Source organism: Teleopsis dalmanni, chromosome X (assembly GCF_002237135.1).
Source record: "Teleopsis dalmanni isolate 2A chromosome X, ASM223713v2, whole genome shotgun sequence".
NCBI lineage: Eukaryota > Metazoa > Arthropoda > Insecta > Diptera > Diopsidae > Teleopsis > Teleopsis dalmanni.
Genome location: NC_051848.1, coordinates 77,574,318 through 77,590,382, shown reverse-complemented (window position 1 = coordinate 77,590,382; position 16,065 = coordinate 77,574,318). Strand labels below are relative to the sequence as shown.

The 16,065-nt window shown below is 28.5% G+C and overlaps 1 protein-coding gene across 2 annotated transcripts in view; it reads left to right on the top strand.

Annotated features, from left to right (window-relative positions):
* The window catches only part of LOC119687722 (dual specificity tyrosine-phosphorylation-regulated kinase 2), a 101,795-nt gene that overhangs the window by 20,379 nt on the left and 65,351 nt on the right, over positions 1-16,065 (top strand). For both annotated transcript variants that reach the window (XM_038102146.1, XM_038102145.1), the window contains exon 2: positions 2,308-2,346. The gene's annotated coding sequence lies outside the window, so the exon portion shown is untranslated. The remainder of the gene's footprint in view (positions 1-2,307; positions 2,347-16,065) is intronic.

Here is a 16,065-nt window from a genome sequence, read left to right as displayed (position 1 = left end):
TTTTTGAAATTCATTTGTACTACATGAGTAGATAGTGTTTGCTGTTAGAATAACTTTTTGGATCAGAAGAATAGAGCTGTTCCCTTTTGATTTGATTTGCCAGCACAGCATACTTATTTGTCTGAGAGGCATGTGTTATGTCTATCCGAGTTTAGTTTTTAGATAAATGCTTGTTAATAGCACAAATAAGCTTTGTTAAATATTTTAAATACCTTTAATTATTTATTAAGTATATAAATTTAATGGAGAAATATTGTTAGTGGCGATTATGATATACATTGCATGTATCTATGTTTTATATATACAATATTGGATAGCGTTTTGATTTGATTTGATAGTCTTTTACAATATCTTAAATAACTAGTAATATGTATACTATTTCTCAATATTGAGAAATATAAAAAAGTTGAAGGCTATCATATCTGGACAATATGTTTCAGATCTAGATGTTATATGTCGCTGCGGATGGGCACAAATCTCTTAGCATGACCCAAATAAAATCTTTGTTTTTTTAATGTGTTTTGTAGTATCAATTTTCCAATTAGCACAATTCGTTTAGTATTTTTACAATTTGTTATCATTGCTAGATATGTTAGATAGTCATATAATCTTTAATGTCCTTTCGATCTTTCTGAAAGCGTTTGCATCCTTCATAAGCGTGTGGTTGTCACAAAGTATCATCACCTAAGGCTTTTCTTAGTACTTTTTAATGTTTGACTGCACTTAGTTCCGTTTGAATTTTGAACAAACTTCTTGATTGTTCATTTTTCTATATAAAATAGCGACAGTCGTCTTAACGTTATCTTGCTTATTCCCTCCATAAATAAATATTAAAAGCAGTACAACCAGTACACAAAAAAATTGAGTTGATAAAGAAATTACTGTGCTTGCAATTTGAAAGTTCTCGTTATTGTTTGCTCACACCCTGTATATGTATAAATATCTCATTGAAGTAATTTACGTTTATTATTTACTACATTATTCCTTTTTAATCATTATTTAAGCTATGAAAAAAAAACAATTCAATTAAAATGAAATAAAAGAAATTAATTAAATTATTACAACTATCTTACGCAACTATGACGAACTTTAATGAAACTTTTAGATACCCGTAACTGGAATTAACTGACTGTAGCTATTACTAAAGTAAAGTGTCTGGTCTAGTTTTGCTAGTTGTCGTCGTTATTTAAATTATATAAACGTTTTTTCGCTTTTTCGTCACACTTGCAATGTCTAGCGAAAATGTCACAGCATGTTTGTCACACATTAGATTACAGCGACTGCGATTAACTTTCACTTCAGATACAAGATACAAGATACAAAAAAGAAAAACAAAAAGCGATTTCAGTATCTCGAAACGCTCCTCGTAATTTAACGCGAAACGGCAAACATTTTCAAGGTTAAGATCATGACGATCAAACAGACGTTAATGGTCGAAAAATTCTGTGTTTACACTTGAAAAAGCAATTGCTTCTAAAGTTAAATTGCAGTCGTTGAAGTTTTCAAGAGCTCCGTATGGGGGACTTGAAGAGTGAGGAATGAGAAATGAGAAATGAGAAGTGAATAGCATGTGTAGATTTTATCATTGCATAAGACGATAATGCGAAAATGCGCTACGTGAAAGAATTAAATAATAATAAAGATATTATCACTGAGAATTATGTACTTATGATTGTTGACTTAGCAAGCTTAAGTGCATTTGGAATTAGAACGTTATTGTGTGGGAATAAAACGTGTATTGAAATAAAAACAAAAAATTATTTTATGCAATTCCTATACGTTATTATCGGAAAATATACTTTCTGCTTAAAAAGTATCGGGAATATTTAAGATGGTGCTTATTTCAGCTGTTTTTGCAATTATACGTTTAAGTGTTCTGCGATTGCATAAATCTTTTGGCCGGATGTGATCAACAAAGCATAGCTCTCATCCAACAAGAAGATCCCTTGTGAATTTTTTCGGTTTCTGAAGTTAGAATTACCACTTCGAGGAAGACGTTTCAAGTCTACTGTGATCGTAAAGAAATTTGAATTGAAACTGATCATTACTTAATCAATCTAAGAAGCATGTATGGAACCACTGGTATATTTTGGACCTTTTTGAAGGCGATAAAACAAATTGAGTTAGATTTAGATTTAGATTGTTAAGATCAACTCAATGAGAGAACATCAGTTGTATAAAAAATGTACTATGTATTGTATAAAAGAATATATTAAATGTATTATTTTAAATATTTGTAATATTTTTTTAAATATTAAACAACTTAATTCTGAAATATCTAATTAACAATATTTTCTTTCTTTTTAGAGTAAACACACTTCACTGAATTCAGATATCAATTAAAAGGTAAGTCTATTTAAAAGTATAAACGCATATTTAGTTTACATTTTCTTTTAATTATTCTTCTAAAGCCAAATGGATTTGACCGTCCAACAAAATTTTATTTTTGGTATTGTATCAAATTTGGGATTCAATATTAATAACTTATGTTGCGTTAAACCGATCGATTTGAATTTGACTATAGTTGAGATTATCCTAAAAATAATTTTAAGTTTACGGCTCCAAACTGAAATACTTTTGGAATTTTTTATAATTTCGCTTGGGAGTATATAAGCTTTTGTTACTGCAAAATTTTATTTATTTATAGTTAATATGCATACAATAGCAATAGTATAGAGCAATGAGCTATAGCAGTGAGCTATATAATACAGAATTGTTATATTTCGTATAAGTTAATTGCTTTCATAACAACCCGTTACCGAGTTTCAGTCTGACGCAGCATGTCGTTCCAGACGTCTTCGGTTAGTGCTCCCTCCACGGTTGCCACTTATGGTACTTTAGTACCAAAATTGGTACTTTTTGTTTTTTTTTTTTTTCGTTTGGTACTCATGTTCAAAAACTGGTACATTTTTGACGACCCAATTTTATTGTGGATATTTTCAATTAATTTTTTTTATAAATGCAACTTTGCACTATTTTATATTTTGTTCATTTATAACACTATGAAAAACACAGAACGAGAAAACAAAAAGGTCCAAAAAAATTTTGGACGTTTTTTTACAGAAATGGTACCTTTTTAAACCAATTTTGGTACAGAAAAAAATTTTCAAGTGGCAACCGTATCTCCCTCAAACCTTCGATATTGAGATATTGTGGAAATTATTGTGTCACATGACACATGGTTATGGGTAGAGAGAGAGGGAGAAAGAGAGAGAGAGAGAGAGAGAAGGTGATATCCGATAATCTCCAAAATTATTTTCCATCTTTGCTTTTATTTTCTAACAGCTAACTTATAGCAGTTATTTTCTTTTAAAATTCTATATTTTATTCTATATTCTATTCTATATAGAAGGTAAATCCCTTTTTTTTTTTTGATGCCAACATAATTAATCATGTCAAATTTATGAACGATAAGTAATAGTATATCGTATCGTTCTAAATTTTTAACTAAAGATTTCTTATTATAATTCTTAATAAATTTATATACCAAATAAATTCATGCAATTATAATATATGTTGAAGTTTAGGATCGATTTTATAATTCACACTGCAGTGTCGATTAAATTTGATGATTTATGCAAATCAATGAAAATTAATTAAAATTGAATAAAGCATTAATTTTTATAAAGAACTTCCAATTCTTAAAAATTTCAAGTCATACTTCAAATGCATTATTTTATGATCACAACCATATTTTATACTCTCGAATATTATTTTTCTCTTTTACTTTAAACGAAATATTATTTCATATATTGTTTTAAGATACAAAAAAGATTTGAAGAAAAGATATAAAGCCTAGATACAATTTATTTTTCAAGAACGTTTAAGTGCTTATGCTTTTGTCTATTTTGCGCAATTTGTCAGCTGCGCATGCTCTATGTACGTATATATCTTTATCTATATATGTTATGTATATATTGACAGTGTCGTTAAACTTTTATTAAAAAACGTAATAATTTTGGATACTAAATTGTTCTTCCTTATGTTCACAGGAATGAATAATAAACTCTAAACCAATTGAATGATTCATTTTTAAACATTCTATTCTATATATATATTTTTCATGTACATAGTATGAATAGGTTAAAAAATATTGCAATAGAATATCAAAATTACAATAAATTCTCAATTTTATTCAAATACTGACTTATACTGTGTTTACATTGTAAGATTAAAAGTAGATTAAAGCAATCATCGAGATTAAAGTACTTGATTAGAACTTGATATATTCCTTGATATATTAGAACAACAGACATGCATAGAGATCTAAGGATCGACTCAGTGAAAAAATATGTCAAGGACAGAGCCCTAAAATTATTTACAAAAGTCAATACGTTGCCCAACCACGCCCTAACAAACCTTAAGTCCATCTCAGGACGCACAGGAAGATATGCTCATCTACGGTCCGTCATCAGTTAAAAGATAAATAAATGATAATAATTCTAGTGTAGTTAAAGCTTAGTGTGGGGCACGGATAAGCCCCTCAGCCACAAAAAAGTAAAAGTGCGCAGTAGCACTAACTTAAATCACAACAACAATAACTAGTACTACTATCACTATTACTAGATAGTACTAATAGTTATTTAATCACAGATTTCCCATACAAAAGTTAAGTTAGTCGAGATTAATTTTAAATCTCCTTATGCAAATGTCTTAATATCGTAGATTTTTTTATCATCTTAGAAGACCAATGTATAATGTAAACGATGAAGATTAAAAATGCAGATGAACGTAATCTCGTTCTCTAAATCTCACAATGTAAACGTAGTATTATACTAATCATACAATATTAGTTATGAATCTGATTATTTCGTTCTATAATAAGAACTTTATTTCGAAAGGATACTGGGTAATATAATATTAGGAAATTTTAAAGTCCAATAAATAAATTTTTAATCAAGTGAATAAATTTTTTTTTTTGCCATAAATTTTCACAATTCTTAACTTTTTTTCTCATAAACTTTAGTGCTCAACTTATTTTAGTAGAGTGCAAACGTGTGTTGATCATAAATTTTGACAAGTAAATTTTAGTAATTTAAACTGGACAGTTGTGATCAGGCTTTTCAATACTCGTAAATTGACGCAGACACTGAGACAACAGATTTCTTTATTGCAGCATACATCAAAGCAATTTATAGTACAAGAGACCCTCAAAAACTTAAGCTTTAGGTAATAATACCATTAAAGTAATAGTTACAGCGCAGAGTTAAGTACTTTTAAATGAAATAATATGCAAAATTACTGCTGTAGGGCCAAGGTTAAGAAATTTTGTAATAAGAACAATAAAATACAAACTATCAAGCAAATAAAAGCGGGTAACCCTGATTTTTTTTAATAATTTAAAAAAAAAATAAAAATTTTATGTTTCATCTTTGTGTTTAACAAAAGTTATTCGGTCTAAATAGACTGAATAAAATTTGGAAAAAATTCTTGGGTTATTATATTTTTTGTATATTACCGGGAAAATACTTATGTTAAAAATGGTACATAATTGAACCATAAATTTCAGCGTACTCACAACTATGAACATTGTAGCTATCTATAAATTAATTTTGAATTGGTGATTATTTTCATATTAATACTTTCAGAGAGACTTACTATATTTTTATTTTTTGAGATATTTATATTTTGAGATATTTTATTGTTTAACATATAAATAAAAAACAGGAGATAGTGCCAACAGAAGTTAACCTATTGGACCTAAAAAAAAAAACATTGGCCACTAAGTTATTCTCGTTTGCGCTATATAACAACAATAATCATTGTTTCTATATCCTTACAATACATTGCGTATAGATAGTACCCGGAATAGGACGGAATAATGTATAAATTCTATCGATCGCAATACCGCTATGTCAGTGTTTGATCTAATCCCTTTTTCATTTATTTTATCGTTGGCTGATGGACTTTAGCCCTTGCAGCCCTTCGACAAATTATATATTATGGCCGTAATTTTAGTGGTAATTTTAGTTTTAGTTAGAAACAGTTTAAGTTGTCATGGGAATGTAGTTCTTCTTATATACATGTGGAGTAACGTCTCGCCCGTGCGACTCGTAAAGTAACATTAGAATGACGTTCTCAGTATTATGTTTCTAGATTAGGTTCTATAAATTATGCAACAAATAATGCCTCTACAAATAGAATAGTATGGAAATTTAACAATTAAAAATAAAAAAATACATAATTAATTAAATCATTCTACAGCTGGTTTATGATTTCGTTTTATTATAAACACAAGTGAATTTGTTGAGAAAACTTTTACAGCAAAGTAACAAAACTCTAGAAAAATGTGCGAACATAAAAGTCAAGTACGACTTTGGGTCAGTTGGTTAAGTTGTGCTGACTTTGAGTTTCAAATTTGTCAGGGCACTATAATTAAATACAAGAATTATTTCCAAGTCCGCTGATGATGGGTATTTGGCACTACTCGAAACAGTTGTATGGTCAATTAATTAAAATAATATGAAATGAGTTTTTGTTGTTGTAGTTCACTACTGTTCGAAAAACCTCTTTATGTAATAATCATATCTATTGAGGTTATTATCTGAAATAATGCTTATAACTTTTGTTAGCATATATATATGTACAATGCAAACAGATCTCACCTATTTTCCATTATTTATACTTAAATAATACAGTGGTGGAGGAGCTCACACACACCTTCCATTTAACTCTAAAACTCATTGCACCAACTGTCTGTTTTGTGCCCTTTTTGACAAATCGCTTGTTTAAAGCATCAACTGGAACCGTTTGATAGCTTTCCAAATATCACGTCTCAAGACGTTACTGGTGTTCTATGTCTCCAAATGCCAAAATGACACTTGTGACATTAGTACGATTGTTGTAATAGCATTTGTTGTTGTTGTTTTTATTGATGTTCTTGCTGTTGCTGTTGCTGTGTTGGGAGTGTTGCCATTTAAACATTTTTATGCTTGAATAACCATTGTTCGATTTGAAATTGACCTCTTGGAGTTAAACGATTTAACAAAAGTGGCAATTTGCAAATATTATGGCATTATTCTTTTTTCTTCGTCTTGTGATTTTTTGCCATATTTTATCTTTATTTTTCTTGCCCTTCCTTTATTGTAAGTAAATGATTGTAAAGTATTTGTATTCTTTTCTGTGCTTACTTAAATGCCAATTGTTATAAAAAAATTATAAAAAACTAACTGAAAAGACAAAACCCTGAAGCTTATTTAGACTTTTGTCAGGCCTGAATTGTTTATTTTTTTTTTTTGTTAAACTTTAAATTGCTTCAAGCCGAAAACGTAGAGTATGTGTGTATGTTAATATATATACAAGTAAATGTTGTATATATACACTGACTATATATATATATATACATATATATATTATGTGTGTATATTTACACGTTTATTATTTTTCGTTTTTACAGAATTGAGGTCATAACAAAATCTGCTCGTAAAAAATTTATAACAATTTGATTTTGTTTCTCTCCCGAATTGACCGTAAATATTTAATTTAATTTGTCAGTTATTTTTATTTTTTTTTTGGCAATATTAGAATGTACTATATATATATACTCAGTTCTTGAATTATGAATGCAATTAAAGCATTTAACTTTGATGTTTTAAATTGCTCGGCTGTGTGTTAAATGACTAATAAAAGTGTCAAATATTTTATTATTAAACACAATAATTTTTTTTTTTAATATGTCTTACCTTTCTTTTAATTGTTGAGCTTTAATTGAATTGTTTCATACTCGTATATAAGTAAGTTTTTGTCGAATTTTCGTAAAATATTAACATTTTAAAATTTTAACCCTTTTGTGGTCCGCAATATGTATCTTAATGATATTTTTTAAACAAACAAAGTATCTCAAATAATGTAGTTCTTATAAAACAATAAGTAAGGCATGGTATATAATTAAAAAACATTAGTAATATTTAAAAATTATATATATAAATTATGAAAAAACAGTCTTATTCTATAAATATAGTGAATTACTAATAATCTGCACTGACTATATCTATATATTACATCACTCAATAAGTCGTGTGACTGACACATAGATGGCGCTGCCATTGTCAAATCCATACGACGTTTATGAAGTACCAACCTTCAAAAGACTATGTGTAAAATTTCATGACATTTCGATCAGTCAAAAAAAAAGTGACAACCATTGAAGTGACGCTACTTTCGTCAATTTTAAAACAATGGATTCAAAATAATTTCGTGTGTTAATTTATCATTGCTTCTTGATGACAAAAAATACTATACAAGCTCAGCAATGGCTTCAAAAGTGTTATCCGGACTCTGCTCCATCGAAAAGAACCATTTGTTATAGTTTGCTGAATTTAAACGTGGTCGTACAGACACCGATGATGGTGAACGTTCTGATCGTTCAATTCTGGTGGTTACTCCAGAAAACATCAAAAAAGTCCAAAAATTGGTTATATCTGATCGTAAATTAAAAGTGCGTGAAATACGTAGCTGAGACCGTATAGATATCAGAAGGTAGTGTGTTTACAATTATGCATGAAGATTTGACCATGAGAAAGCTCTTTTTTCAAAGTGGGTCCTGCGTTTACTCACAGTCGATCAAAAACAACAACGTGTTAATGATTCAGAGCAGTGTTTTTGCCATGTTTACATGTAATAAATCAGATTTTTTGCGTCGATATGTGACAATGGATGAAACATGGATCCACCACTTCACTCCGAAATTAAAACGATCATCATCTTAGTGGACTGTAGTTTTACTTTTAAGACTAATTTCTAAATGGCCATAGCTCAGACTCTGTAAATGGAAGAGTACTAAAGTCAACTCCGTTTTAAAGATAATTACTGGCAGATAATATTTAATAATTGAAAATAATTAAAATTAATACAATTAATTAATACAATTACTGGCAAATATATTTTTCTAAAAAATTATATTTCTCAAATTATAAATCGAATGTATTAATTTTTTTTTAAATCATTAAATTTTATTTATAAATTAATCTATTCTGGAGTATATTTTTAGTTTTAAAAGTATATTTATATAATTAATTAAACACGTTCCTCATATTAAAATAAGCTAATGCTGCTTTTTGAACATCGGAAGACATCAGGACCGGAGTAAGATTCTATCGTGCCTAGTAACATTGCAATTTGACAGTGTTCTTTTATAGATTCTTAAATCAATTAATAATTTTGAGATCCCTTTTAAGCGAGATAAGTTATTAATGCTTGAGTTATTCTCTATTACGTGTATACTTAATAATTAAAAAGCACAATAGTGGGCGAAACATATAATACTATCACAAAATTTTGCTTTGTTCGATTAGACTTCTCAAATTTAATAGTAACATCAGAGCAAATTATCTTTAGAAGATAAATTTGAAAGAGGAGTTTATGATGTCATAATCATAAATAAATAAATATTTTCGTCGTGTATCTATAATTGAACATATTGTCAGACTTCTATTAACGTTATTATGTATACATAAAAAATATTCTGGTTTCTGGTAACGTTACGAACGAAATATTTGAAACAAGTTTTTCTTTCATAAATTGTTTTAAACAAAATAATTTACATGTTTTTGATTTTTTTACGATCTACGATTATTTTCAAATATAAAGTTCAATCTAAACTCCAAACTCTCGTAACTCCTATCACAAAACTTCAAAACATTATACATCTAACTTAATGATGATCTCGAGAACTCGACGAAAATACTTGGGGCTGTCAGTTTTACCGGACTAGAGCACATACCTGTGATTTCTGTTGGAATTCTAATAAAATTCGCTAATAAAACGCACATCCTAAGTGATGCACACAATCGCTAAAATAAGACTCTGATATGGTATCGCAATGAAGCTTAAAGGTCTACGCGTGACCTTTTTGATCTGCCAGCATAATCTAATCTAATCTAATGATGTATATAGAGACCCTTGAAAACTCAATACCTAACTTGCTAATACTTAAGACAAATATAATTGGGCAGAGTAGTTTAGTTAGTCAGTGACTCCATAAAAAATCTTGAAAAAAAAACTAATTCCTCATACAATTTCTATTAAGACTCCATTGTGTGCATTCCTTTCATTCCTTTAGTTTAAAAAATGAAAGTATCTGTGCTGAAAAGCAGTGTTAAATGTATTGTAGAGTAACTTAAAATTTTGAATAATAAATTCTTGCTACCAACCAAAGTATATTACGGAGACAATAAAACCCAAAAAATACACATCAATATATCACTTTTGATGTATCAATTGTTTACCGGTCAGAAATTATATGCTTTGTATCCATTCAAATATTAGAACTGTCAAATGTTAAACCTCCATGAAGTTTTTGAATATGAATATATTAAGAAGAATTTTTGTATGGCTGAAAAGAATTGAAAGAGAAAGTCTGCTTACAATTTCTACAGACATTACAGAATAAATTAACAAATATTTTAATATATGAAAATATATGTAAAAGACAATGACCCAGTTTGTATATCATATATTGTTATATACTGTTTTAGATTTAACAACAGAAAATATTGATAACAAAACTCTTGTATAAAATTTAAATTTAATAAATGAAATTTTGCTACGAGTTAAGTTTGCATTTGATGTCAAAACTGAAAGTCTTTTAAAATAATAATTCTAATGAACTGATCTGTCGTTTATAAGTTCGCACTATAATCTCTTTTTATATCGAAAAAAGTGTCCAATAAATAAGGGCAAAAAACCGTAGTTGTTGATAAGTTAAAAATGCTTCAAGTATTTGCCTTGAATATATATATAATTTAATTATACATATATGTATATTCTTCGTTTCTTAAATACATTGTAATATTTTTTATATAGTTGAAGAAACTTATTTCAAATAGAATTTCTGTCACCAGAACAGATTAAGAGCTCTTCTCCAGATTTAGTTCTGAACTTTGTTTACAAAGCTTTAACCGGCTTTGTGTAATCAATAGTGAAATTGATAAAATAGGACTCTTCTGGTCGCAGTGCCGACTATTGGGCGATTTCACACCAATAATTTTAATAACAATAATAAATACCTTCTGCTCAAAAAGTACTCGGATTTTGTTAATAAAACAATTTAAAATTTAAATTTTATTTCAAATTTATTTTATCTCCTTCAAAATATGCCAACACTTAACCCAATCTTCCATACACTTTTCGTAGGCCCTTGAAGGTATAGCTTTTAGTTTCTTCAGCGAATTCTCTTTTACCGATTCAATCGACTCAAAACGTTTACCACGAAGGGGCAATTTGAGTTTCGGGAACAGGAAAAAGTCGTACGGATTTAGATCTGGCGAATATGGTGCTTGAGCAATGACAGTGGTGTTGACAGCTGTGTTTGATCAAAAAATCGCAAACAACAAATATTTTCCATAGCAAAAATCGCTAAATGCACTTAAGGTAGTCTCACATTAACAGCTGCTGTAAACAAACTAATTAACAGATGGCGCTCAAATTTGTACCATATGTCAAGAAAGGGTGTACCTACACAAAAAAAAATTTTTGAAAAAGGTCTATTACTTAAGGAGTCGTTAACAAACAACAAAATCAAAAGTATCTTTTTGAGCAGAAGGCACATAATATGATTAAGACAACAAAATCCGGATACTTTTTGAGCAGAAGGTACATTATATGGTTAAGTCCGCTGATCTACTACCACACAATAAAGAAAAGGTATTGGTGGGAAAAAATAAATAAATAAAATATATTTGAGTATAACAATAGCGTTGGAACTTATACATTTATACTAGCATTTATTAATGCATTTATAGACTATCAAAAAGAAATAAGGATTATCTATTCTATCTTGTAAAGTCATTGCAAGTCGTAGGAACTTATACATTTATACTAGCATTTATTAATGCATTTATAGATTATCAAAAAGAAATAAGGATTATCTATTCTATCTTGCAAAGTCATTGCAAGTCGTAGGAAATGTTGGAATGCTATACTAAAATTACAAGAGTGCAAGAACACATATATTGCAGAATTGCAGCAGCTGTTGCAAAATGAATAACTTTTGCGGCATACCATATCCACATGAGAAGCAATAGATATCAAAACAGCTGTTTTTGGTTTTTTTCATTTTCGTTTCGTTGCAAGGGTTTGGGTAAAGCAAGATTGCAAACCATTGCATGTATTTTGTTGTTGTCCAGTGCAAGCTCGCGCAGTCTGTACATTTCCTGCACCTTGCAATAAGTTTGCAATACAGAGTGAATATTCTTATTGGATTCATTTGATGCAATAAAACATTTCAAATTCCTTCCAGGTGTTGGCAAGATATTTGCAAGGGTCATGTTATGGAGACGAGACAGTCAGTCATATGATGAAATTACAAAACTAATTATACGCATCGATATGAGTATAACTTCTTCCAAGTTTTCTGAATTTCTTTCAAAGTATTTTTATAAAAGGTATACTGAGTATCAAAGAACATAAATTAACGCAAAAAACAGAATTGTTTGAAAACCCCAATTTTAAGAAATATGATAAATATTCCTAAGAACATTATCTTAATCCGCTTTAAACATTTTTTATAGTATTCAGTATACTGATGCTTCAAACCCCCTAATACTAGTCTTTATTTCTCTTTCTATTCTTTTATATGTATAGTAATTAAAATTTGGCAAATAGTACCAAAAGACCCTGACCTTCTTTTTGCCAGATTACGGAATATTAAATACTTCGTATAGTATTTCACTAAATTACATTCGCGTATTTCGGTGTCTGCCTTTGAGTCTAGAAACTAATGAGTGTTTAGTGCGCGATATACGCTATATACAGAGAAACCACAGAGTTAAATGGCTTTCAATGTTTCTCAATGGAAAACGTATTATTTATGGTTTTGGTTATGATTTTGACTTCTTCGAAGAACTAAAATAATTCATAGCACACAAAAAATGAAAGTAATTCTGACTTCTAGCAACGTCTCTTATCGGTGGATTCGCATTGCATGTCTTGATTTAGCCAATGATACGTTCTTCGCCAAGTGTCGTTGGCTTCTTGTGGAAATATTTTTTTATTTGATGTGTTAATTATTAGAGTGTAAACGTTGTTTTTCTGTGGAAATGTGAATCTGTTTAAAAGTAAACAACTAATTATTTTTCTAATAATTACTTATGAGTTAAATATTTTTTTGCGTGCAAGAGAGTACATAAAACGTAAATTCGTAAAAATATTTTAAAACTTTTCTTTTTAGATTCAAGTGAAATTTATATAAAAATTACAAAAAAAAAAATATTCATTTTCCTGTTAGCGAAAATTACATACTTGAGGTATTAGTTAATATTTTTTTTTTTTATAACGATATTCTATCTATGCTCTCCCACACAGGAAAAATGATCTTGTATTCTGATCATTTTCAATTTCTAAACATTTTATTTTACTTTTCTTACATTTTATACAATATTGTTAAATATACATAAAACATTTAAATAAATGGACACTGCTGACTGCATCAATTCTATTTCTATTCCAGTATTATTCCTAAAAGGATAGGATGGATTGATTCGTATTTTGCAACATCATTGTATACCTACTTTTATCCCATATTTACTTCTCTAACTAACCTGATCCATTTATTTCTTAACATTTTCTTATTTATACTATGTTTTCCCCTATCGCCCTTTTTAATATTCGTTTTTTGAAAGAAATAAAATACTTTATTTTTTTTATTATTTTTTCATAATTTTTCATTTCATTTCCCCTTTTCGTTTTTATTTGCTCTTTCTTTTTAATAGAGATCCTCCGCTCCAACTAAAATCACAACAAGTTAGAATGTTATGATGTCCTCATACAGGCTTTCTTCCTGTTTCGTTTTATTAATTTATTCTTTCATTCTTTTGGAAATAAACTTTCTTCTTCACTCTTTACGAACTTATTTCTTTATATATATATTTATATATTTATATTTATTTATATTTACTTTTATATTTATATTTATATTTTTTTTTTTTTTTTTCTCAAGACATCATTATTAAATAAAAATCCATTATCCATTTCTATGTTGACAATTATATTTTTTTATTATTTGAATAAAACAACTACCTTGTATGAAAAATGCACTTTATATTTTCGTTTTAAAAATATTTGGCAGAAATTGCCAGTTATTCATGATTTTTATATTTACAACGCAAAAGTAACAGTTATTTGTGTGTTTTAAAATAAAAAGCAAAATAAAAAGAGTTATTCCTGTGCGAAAAATTAAAAGGCACATAAAATAATTATTTTTGAGAAATATAATATAAAGCAAATTTAATTATTATTTTTTGAGTTTTTTTTTAAATGCGAATGATAATAGTTCAAAGGTGATTTTTATTTTTTTTTTATGATAACTGTTTCGGTCCCTGCTTTACACTCGCAGAATTATTTCATTTTTCGTATTCATCTTTTCAAAATATATGATTCCTTTCTGTACTTATTCTTCTGTTTAATATTTTTCATTTACGTCCTCATTATTGCTGTCTCTTGTTTTTTTTACTAATTTCTTTAAGACTAGTTCATTAAAATTTCTAATTAATCTAAAACAAAAAATCTTATTTGTTGTAATAAATGGGATATATTAGAAAAATTGACATTAATTACAATAAGTGATATTTATTGCAAAAGTTGAAATTTATTACAATAATTAGCATTTATTACAATAAATAGAATTGATTATAATGTATGGCATTTATTATAGTGAATATTGGCTCTTCCATAGTTACTGTTGTGTATAAGATTATGTGAAAAAATTTAATAGCATTTATTAACTGAATGCCATTTTGTAATTATAGAATTCATTTTCATATGGGCAAGTATTTATCATAAGTGATCTTCAGTTTGAAAGCAGGGCTGCCTAAAGCACGGCCCGCGGGTAATGCTTTTTTGGCCCACGATATGTTTTTAAAACTACATTACACTTTGCATTATCAACATTGTGTCAACATTGTAGACGAAAAAAACTCTACTAATGAATGGAGAATATAATAAGGTCTTTTATAAGGACAAAGGCTCCTGGACATAGGGATATCGAAGGTGCAATTGTCAGAAGTGACTACAAAAATGAAGATAAATGAAGTGAGATCCACCCATTTATACAAACAACGATGCGTTAAGTCTTTTATAAACATAGTTGATTCTAGCAACCGTTAGGTCGCTAGAATTCTGTAACTTATATCTGAGGTCACTTATATATTGGGTTTCAGCAAACCTGCATTTTGTGTGCTTACTAAAGTATTTTATTAGGCACTAAGCTATTGCACTAATGCATCAATAGCCCATGAGTTGTCTTGATAAAGATTGTGTAAAATCTATCAAATACTTTCTATGTCTCTGCCTGTAAGTGCACAGATAGTCCAATCTAATTTAAAAGTAAAGATTAGTACAGTGTCTAGAAGACAGTTATGCGGAGATAAGGAAACGCGACTTATTGGACCTTGCTGATTACATCTGGAAACTCTTAAATTTAAAAAAAATAATGTAAATAATTAAAAGTTAGTGTATCCTGCTATAACCTAGCGATTTTAAGTTGATCACAATGAGCTAAAGTTATCCATCACGGCCTGTCAAGCTAATTTTTAAGCTTTTTCTACATAAAACAATACCGTTAATGTCAACACTTATCTACCGGCTACTACCGGGTAGCACCATTAGCACTAGTGGTCTAAATATTTTATTTTTATTTTTAACGATATTATTTATTAGGAGTATATTGCAAGTACTAGTCCTTGATAAATTTATTGAACATTTTTCCGCTCCGTAGTATATTTTGTGTTAAGAGGAACTGGATTAAACAACAAAAATCAATTTATTTTGCATAATTCGTTTAAAAGTAGCCGTAATTTTTTCTTTCAGAGTTGTGAAAAAAACAGCATTAAGTCTGGTTAAAACGAATTGGCATCACTTTTAGATGCTTATTCTTGACTTGTGTTTTTTGTTGTGTTGTGTACAATATGATATATAAAATATATGATACAATATGATATATTGTGAACATTAAAAATTAATTAATTTAAATAAAAGAGAACAAAATGAATATTAGAATGTCAATGGTTAGCGTTTTTATCTTATTAGTATTGAAAATACTAATAGTATTGAAATTTAACAGTTAAAAAT